The sequence below is a fragment of the Rhinopithecus bieti genome, unplaced genomic scaffold, assembly GCF_001698545.2.
Source record: "Rhinopithecus bieti isolate Rb0 unplaced genomic scaffold, ASM169854v2 scaffold_18295, whole genome shotgun sequence".
NCBI classification, from domain to species: Eukaryota; Metazoa; Chordata; class Mammalia; order Primates; family Cercopithecidae; genus Rhinopithecus; species Rhinopithecus bieti.
Window position 1 is genome coordinate 753,876 of NW_016809135.1, and position 9,483 is coordinate 763,358.

Genomic DNA, 9,483 nt, shown 5'->3' on the forward strand with positions numbered 1-9,483 from the left:
TTTGTTTTGTGTGTAACCTTCTAACAACTTTTTGAAAATTAATTTGTTCCTAAATACACACATTTTTATTTATTTATTTATTTTTGAGACAGGGTCTCACTCTGTCACTCAAGCTGGATCGCGACAGCATGATCACAGCTCCCTACAGCCTCGACCTCTGGTCCTGAAGTGATCTTCTCACCTTAGCCTCTCAAGTAGCTGGGACTACAGCGGCACACTACCACACCCAGCTAATGTTTTTTGTATTATTTTGTAGAGACAGGGTTTTGTCATACTGCCTGGACTGATCTCGAACTCCTGGTCTCAAGTGATCCTCCACTTGGGCCTCCCAAAGTGCTGGGATTACAGGCGTGAGCTACTGCACCTGGCCCACACATCATCTTTTTTTTTTTTTTTTTGGTTGAGCTGAAATCTCGCTCTGTTGTCCAGGCTGGAGTACAGTGGTGTGATCTCAGCTCACTGCAAGCTCTGCCTCTCGGGTTCACGTCACACCATTCTCCTGCCTCAGCCTCCTGAGCAGCTGGGACTACAGGCGCCCGCCACCACGCCCGGCTCATTTGTATTTTTAGTAGAGATGGGGTGTCAGCGTGTTAGCCAGGATGGTCTCGATCTCCTGACCTTGTGATCTGCCCACCTTGGCCTCCCAGAGTGCTGGGATTACAGGCGTGAGCCACTGCGCCCGGCCCCACACATCATTTTTTAAAAATTAATATTACAACATTTCTAATTGTCCCTACTTCTTTGCTCCCCAGAGATTTTACGTATTGAGCTGTGGATTTTTAAAATTTATCTCCATATTTATAAATAACACATATAAACATTTCATATTTTGAGACGGGGTCTCTCACCCAGGCTGGCTGGAGTGCAGTGGCATGATCATAGCTCACTACAGCCTCCAACTCCTGGGCTCAAAATCCTCCCACCTCAGCCTCCTGAGTTGCTAGAACTAAGGTGTGTGCCACGATGTCTGGCTAATTTTTGTGTTTTTTGTAGAGATGGGGTCTTGCCCTGTTGCCCAAGCTAGTCTCAAACTTCTGGCCTCAAAGTGATCCTCTTGCCTCACCCTCCCAAAGTGCTAGGATTACAGGCATGAGCCACTGCCTGGCTATACTGTTGGTTTTTGAGCCATCAACTTTAGACATTGTTTTCTGTCATGGTTGAGATACAGCTATCTTACACTGTCTCTGCTTCTCCCGCACATCCTCCCAATGTGCTTTTATAAATTTTGCTTACGTCATCAGTGTTCATAGCATGAGTGTGCCAGGTGTCTTTCATTTGCCCCTCCAAGTCTCTGCTCCCCTCATCCTGCTTTTCAGCCCAAGGAAGCTGTATAGACAACAGGCTTACCATGCCTCTGGGTTCTGCTGGGTTTGGTCAATAGGGATCCATAGCAGGATATAGAGGGAGGGAGGGAGGAGAATGAAGGCAGAATGTTTATTCCCTTGGCCCTCTCTCTGCAAGGTCACTTCAAGCCAACTGTTCCTCAGCCAGAAGACAGTGCACCTTAAGGAACACTCGAGGCAGCCAACTCCTCCTAACTCCTTTCTTTTTCCTAACCTGTCCTTCATCCTGCCCTTTTGGGCCCAGGGGTGGTGGTATTTCTGTTACTGGTTCTGGGCTACTGCTCCCTCTCAAGAGTGCTATCTGGCTTGCTGGGACACTGCCTGGGAGAATGAGCATGCACTATTGCTCACTGCACAGGTTAATGCACTGTGATTGCATCCCTTTTCATATACAGGTGGTGTCTTCCTGGAGTGACCAGTTTACCTTCTCCCCATACACCTCTCTTGCCTAGCTGTTGCCTAGACCTGGTGCACACTGCAGTCCTAGAGACTTGCTGTTGCCACCCTCCTGTGTTGGATGCCTTGTTTCTGGATTCCCTATCCTCTTCCTTCTTGGTTTATCCCTCATTTTTTTCTGTAGCACAGCAGTTTTCTAATTCAATACTTTTAGGAGGTTGAGTATGGATAATTTTGGAGTGTCCCCAGGATGATTCCAATTTATTTAAGCCCGTTTTCCAGAGAGCTACGGGTCTCCTAAGGCCTTTCTCATTTCTAACAAGTCTCGCTCACTAGAAAACTGGTTCCCAGTCGTAGTTTTCATACTAGCAGCATTTTAAAAGCAGGATTGGGGTGGCTAGTATGTAATTGCCAACTTTTGATTTTTCCAAGCAGGAGTATATCAAAAAGCTACAATTTATTACCAGTATTTCATAGAAGACAGTTTGATACCAAAAGAACATGGGAATAGTGGATAAAAATAGCCATTAGTTTGAATAAGCTTATGAAAAGTGTTAATTTTATGAAAAATTCATTATTTTGTTCATATTTTTCTTATTTTAAAGGCTGATTGGTAAAAGCTTTTATCAGTTATCCATGGGCTGGAGTTGGTAGCCACTGTCTGATACCACTGTTTCTTTGCCCTAAAACATCAACATCTGTCTGTGTGAAGGTCAGGGCTGCCTTTTTAGTAAGAGTTACCATTTGTTAAACACATTGTGCCTGCACTGTGCAGGGGTGTTTCACACACACGAACCTAACTGATCTGTATAAACATGAAATATAGTCAAGAAAACAGGATCCGCCAGAGGTGGTGACTCACACCTGTAATCCCAGCACTTTGGGAGGCCAAGGCAGGCAGATCACTTGAGGCCAGGAGTTCAAGACCAGCCTGGCCAACATGGTGAAACCCTGTCTCTACTAAAAATATATAAATTAGTTGGGCGTAGTGGTGCACACCTGTAATCCCAGCTACTCCAGAGGCTGAGACATGAGAATCGTTTGAAACCAGGAAGCAGAGGTTGCAGTGGGCTGAGATCGCACCACTGCACTCCAGCTTAGGCAACAGAGCAAGACTGTCTCAAAAAAAAAAAAAGAAAGAAAAACAGCATCCCAGCCTGGGCAACATAGGGAGACCTCACCAGCAAAAATAAAAAACTTTAGCTAGGCATGGTGGTGTGCACCTGTGGACCCAGCTACTCTGGAGGCTGAGGTGGGAGGATTGCTTGAACCCAGGAGGTCAAAGGCTGCAGTGAGCTGTGATCAAGCCACTGCACTCTAGCCTGGACCACAGAGCAAGACCCTGTCTTAAAAAAAGAAAGAATAGTGGAGTTTAAATATGTAAATGACAAGTCTAAGATTTCAAGGTCATACTTTTACACTATTTAAGGAGCCATCACAACTACTAATGCCTTTTTTTTTTTGAGATGGAGTTTCACTCTTGTTGTCCAGGCTGGAGTGCAATGGTGCGATCTTGGCTCACTGCAACCTCTGCCTCCCAGGTTCAAGTGTTTCTCCTGCCTCGGCCTCCCAAGTAGCTGGGATTATAGGCGCGTGCCACGACACCCAGCTAATTTTGTACTTGTAGTAGAGACGGGGTTTCACCATGTTAGTCAGGCTGGTCTCAAACTCCCAACCTCCGGTGATCCACCTGCCTTGGCCTCCCAAAGTGCTGGGATCACAGGTGTGAGCCACTGGACCCGGCCGCCACAGCTACTAATATCTTAATTGTTAGTAATACCTTATTGGGAATAATTAGGCAGAAATGGAGAGGGTGAGTTTAGACTAATCAATATTTGTGAATTTGTTTTAAAGTTTCTGGAGGCTGAGGTGAGAGGATTGCTTAAGCCCAGGAGGCGGAAGTTGCAGTGAGCCAAGATCATGCCACTGTACTCCAGCCAGGGCAATAGAGCAAGACCCTGTCTCAAAAAAATATGTAATAAAGTTAATTTTGCTAACCTTGTATTATGACTTTTTAATTTACCTACTTTTCAACAACTTATTTTTGCTTTGTGAATGTTAACTGCTTTTCCTGTCTCTTTTATGAGTTAGACTCATTTTCTCAGGTAACTGTTTAAGGCTAAAACTCTTGGGTTTTGTCACTTTTTTTTTCATTACTAGGCTGCCTTCTTAGGAAACATAGGTGACTCAGCACTTCCTCAAAGTGACCATTCAGAACTGGCATGTTGACAGAATAACTGGATTAAAAAGAAACTCCAACTGCTGATCTTTTCATTATTACTTTTTGGAGACAGTGTCTCACTCTGTTGCTGGGGCTGGAGTGCAGTGGCGCGATGATAGCTCACTGCAGGCTCAAACTCCTGGGCTGAAGTGATCCTCTTGTCTCAGCCTCCCGATCTCAGCCTCCTGAGTAGCTGGGACTACAGGCATGAACCACTGCGCCCTGCCCAGGGACTGATGTTTTTTTTTTTTTTTTTTTTTTTTTTTTTTTATTGAGACGGAGTCTTGCTCTGTCGCCCAGGCTGGAGTGCAGTGGCGCGATCTCGGCTCACTGCAAGCTCCGTCCCCCGGGTTCACGCCATTCTCGTGCCTCAGCCTCCTGAGTAGCTGGGACTACAGGCGCCCGCCACCGTGCCCGGCTAATTTTTTGTATTTTTAGTAGAGACGGGGTTTCACTGTGTTAGCCAGGATGATCTCGATCTCCTGACCTTGTGATCCGCCCACCTCGGCCTCCCAAAGTGCTGGGATTACAGGCGTGAGCCACTGCGCCCAGCCTGAGGGACTGATCTTAAGCCTAGTTCACTCACAATCAAAGAGGAAATGGAGGAAAGTTTTCTTATGGTTTCCTCCACAGGGAGCTACTTGCTTGTTCTAACCTCAAAGCTAAATTTATTGACATGGCAACCATTCCTTAATAAAGAAGCAAAGACTATAGGTTCTTTGGTTTGGATGTCCCCTCCAAAACTCATGTTGAAACTTAATCCCCAATGTAGGAGTATTGAGAGGTAGAGCCTTCAAGAGATAATTGGGTCATGAGAGCCCTGCCCTCATGAATAGATTAATTCATTCATGGATTAGTGGGTTAACAGATTAACAGATTATCATAGGAGTGGAACTGGAAGCTTTTATAGGAAGAGGAAAAGGTGCCAGGCATGGTGGCTCACGCCTGTAATCCCAGCACTTTGGGAGGCCGAGGCAGGAGGATTGCCTGAGCTCAGGAGTTCGAGACTAGCCTGGGCAACACGGTGAAACCACATCTCTACTAAAATACTACAACAACAACAACAACAACAAAAAATTATCCAAGCGTGGTGGCATGCACCTGTAGTCCCAGCTACTTGGGAGGCTGAAGCCGGAGAATTGCTTGAACCTGGGAGGCGGAGGTTGCAGTGAGCCCAGATCGTGCCATTACAGTCCAGCCTAGGCGACAGAGTGAAACACTGTCTCAAAAAAAAAAAAAAAAAAGGAAAAGGCTGGGCACTGTGGCTCACGCCTATAATTAAAGCCCTTTGGGAGGCCAAGGTAGGAGGATTGCTTGAGGCCAGGAGTTTGAAACCAGCCTGGGCAACGTAGTGAGACCCTCATCTGTACAAAAAGTAAAAATGAAACAATTAACCTGGCATAATGGTGCATGCCTGTGGTCCTAGCTACTTGAAAGGCTGAGGCAGGGGGATCACTGGAACCTGAGAATTTGAGGCTACAGTGAGCTATGATTACGCCACTGCACTTCAGCCTGGGTAACAGAGGGAAACCCTGTCTCAGAATAATAATAATAAAATATATAAAAATTAAAAGACCCTGTCTTGGCTGGGCATGGTGGCTCACGCCTGTAATTCCAGCACTTTGGGAGGCTGAGGCAGGCGGATCATGAGGTCAGGAGATCGAAACCATCCTGACCAACACAGTGAAACCCCGTCTGTATTAAAAATACAAAAAATTAGCTGGATGTGGTGGCATGCGCCTATAGTCCCAGCTACTCAGGAGGCTGAGGCAGGAGAATCGCTTGAACTGGGGAGGCAGAGGTTGCAGTAAGCCGAGATCACACCACTGCATTCCAGCCTGGCGATAGAGTGAGACTCCTTCTCAAAACACAAACAAAAAAACATGTCTCTACAAAAAATGAAGGATAAATTATCGCCAGGCACGGTGGCTCATGCCTGTAATCCCAGCACTTTGAGAGGCCAAGGCGAGCAGATCACCTGCGGTTGGGAGTTCAAGACTAGCCTGAGCAACATGGAAAAACCCGTCTCTACTAAAAATACAAAACTAGCTGGGTGTGGTGGCGCATGCCTGTAATCCCAGCTACTCGAGAGGCTGAGGCAGGATAATTACTTGAACCAGGGAGGCGGAGGTTGTGGTGAACCAAGATCACGCCATTGCACTCCAGCCTGGCCGACAAGAGCAAAACTCCATCTCAAATAAATAAATAAATAAATAAATAAATAAATAAATAATCTAGGTGTAGTGGGACCCTTCTGTAATCCCAGCTACTCAGGAGACTGAAGTAGGAGGATCGCTTGAGCCTAGGAGTTTGAGGCTACAATGACCTGTGATTGTGGCACTCTTGTCCAGCCTGAGTGACAGAATAGGAAAATATCCGAGCTAGCACACTTGGCCATGTGATGTCCTGCACTGCCTCGGGACTCTGCAGGGTCCTTACCGGCAAGAGGGCCCTCACCAGATGTAGCCCCTCGACCTGGGACTTCTGAGCTTCTGTAATTCTAAGAAATAAATTTGATTTATAAACTACCCAGTTTCAGATACTGTTATAATAACAGAAAACAGAATAAGGCAACAGGCAAACTTGTTCTTATGAACTGACAACGTGGAAGATTTTAAGAAAAACAGCAGAAGGCATGTGAGCAGAGAGTTGAATATCGGTAAGTTTAAATTGAAGATGTAAATAAATTTAAGATTTTTCAAGTGAAGGAAGAGGGTGAAATTGAGAAAGTAACAACTATAGATAAACTGTGAAGGGCCGGCGTATGGTAGGCGATTCACAAAATATACCAAATGCTCCAAACGTTGAGCTGATCTGGACCTTAGGGTATGTTCAAACCAATCCTCTCATTTTTACTAAGGGCTAAAAAGGTTAAAAGCGGTAGCCCAGATGCTCTAACAGGGCAGAGTCAAGTTTCCTGCAAGGGTGCTGTATACAGTTGGGCTAAGCATGCGCTGCCCAATTTCAGAAGGCGCCGTACACATTGACAACAATGTCAAAGATTCCTCTAGGTCTATACTTTACACAAGGGTCCTGTTCCTGGCTTGATAATTCAGCAGGTCTAGTTCCAGAATTCCTTGGTGCATTGGTTTCCTATAGCTGCATAACAAATTGCCACAAATGTAAGGCCTTAAGGCAACCCAAATCTATTACCTCCCATTTTGGGGGGTCAGATGTCCTGGTATGGTCTAGTTGGATTCTCTGCTCAGGGTTTCACCAGGCTAAAACCAGGATGCGGTCCAGGTCCACAGTTCTCATCTGGGCTCAGGTTCCTCCTCCAGGCTCACTGGTTGTCAGCAGAATTCATTTCCTTGTAATCCTGTTTTCCTCCTAGTCAGCCAGGGCCTGCTCTTAGCTCCCAGAAGCTGCTCGCAGTTCCTTAGCACATGTCCCCCAAGGTCAGCTCCCCACATCGATGTTCCCTTTCTTCCAACTCATCTGGAGTACATCTCTCTGCCTTCTAATCTTCTGGGACCAGCTAGAAAATTCTCTGCTTTTAAAGGGCAGAGTGATTAAATTAGGCGTGACTGGGTGATTAAATTAGGCGTGACTGGGTGATTAAATTAGGCGTGACTGGATAACCTCCCAAGGTCAACTAATTTGGGACCTTAATTATACAGTATCTGCAGAATCGCTTCACAGCAGCGACCACGTGAGTATTTTCATTCTTCTTCTTTTTTTTTTTTTTTTTCCTGAGACAGAGTCTGTCCAGCCTGTCACCCAGGCTTGAGTGCAGTGGCACAATCTCAGTTCACTGCAACCTCCACCTCCCAGGTTCAGGTGATTCTCCTGCCTCAGCCTCCCAAGTAGCTGGGACTACAGGCACGTGCCACCATGCCTGACTGATTTTTGTATTTTTATTTTTTATTTTATTTAATTATTTATTTGAGACAGAGTCCTGCTCTGTCACCCAGGCTGAAGTGCAGTTGCAAGATCTCGGCTCACTGCAACCTCTGCCTCCTGGTTCAAGCGATTCTCTTGCCTCAGCCTCCTGAGTAGCTGGGACTACAGGTATGCCCCACCATGCCCTGCTAATTTTGTATTTTTTGTAAAGACGGGGCTTTACCATGTTTGCCAGGCTGGTCTCAAACTCTCAACCTCAGGTGATCCACCTGCCTTGTCCTTCCAAAGTGCTGGGATTACAGGCATGAGCCAGTGTGCCCAGCCTAGATGAGTATTTGATTGATGTTTGGGAGAAAGTGCCTGTACTTCACTGTCCAGGAATCTAGGGGCCTATCATAGAAGTCTGCCCACCAAATTTGGCCCCTTTCCTGACAAACTATTCCAGTCCTTCATTTACTTGGGAACCCGCTGAGGATTGGAATCTCATAGTTCCCGTCTATTAATGCCCCTAGGCTTTATTGACTTTAAACTATGGAGAGTTTATTATCTTGTCATTTAGAGAGCCACTCAGTGTAGTCTTTTCTGACCCTAAATCGGATGGCTAGAAATCATTTCAGATGGAGGGGGCATGAGGAAGACAGTTGAAGAAATAGTGTATTTCACATAGGAGAGGAAAAAAGACAGGTGCATAAATAAGACACAGGTTTCATCAGAAAAATGCAAATTAGAACCCTAATGAGAAACCACCAGAATCGTTAAAATTAAATATCAAAGGTTGGGAGGATGAAGAGCAGAGGCAGTTCTTGTGTACTGCTGGTGGGAGTGCAAATTGGTACAACTGCTTTGTCAGCATTATCTGGTAAAGTTAAACATGCACGGCTGGGCGCAGTGGCTCATGCCTATAATCCCAGCACTTTGGGAGGCTGAGGTGGGTGAATCAATTGAGGTCAGGAGTTCAGGACCAGCCTGGCCCGCATGTTGAAACCACATCTCTACTAAAAATACAAAAATTAGCCAGGCGTGGTGGCAGGTGCCTGTAATCCCAGCTACTTAGGATGCTGAGGCAGGAGAATCACTTGAACCAAGGAGGCAGAGATTGCAGTGAGCTGAGACAGTGCCACTGCACTCCAGTCTCGGTGACAGAGGAAGACTTCGTCTCAAAGACAAAAACAAAAACATGCTCACACACTGCGATCCAGCTACTCCTTCCTAGAGTGTAGATCCCAGTGAAAATAGTGTACCTGTATACCTGGAGACAGCTGGAAGAATATTCTTGGAAGCAGTTTGTGTTAGCCCCCCCCAAAAAAATCCCCAAAAAAGTCCTTCTAAAGTAGGAAGGATTAAATAAACTGGTGTAATAAATCTCTGTTATGATGTTTTAAGTGAGTTTCAAAAAATACCATGTGTAAACTGTAGACTCATGTCATTTTAGGTTAATAAAATAATGGGGGCAAGCTTGCTTAGCTAACCTCATCAAGAGATCCAAGAGCCAATCAGGAATCACTTTATATCCACATTTACAAAATATAGCCAGGAATGGAAGTATGTGCCTGGAGTCCTAGCTACTCAGAAGGCTGAGGTGGGAGATCACTTGAGCCCTGGAGTTCAAGGCTGCAGTGAGCCATGATTGTGCCACTGCACTCCAGCCTGGGTGACAGAGCAAGACTCTGGCTTAGGAAA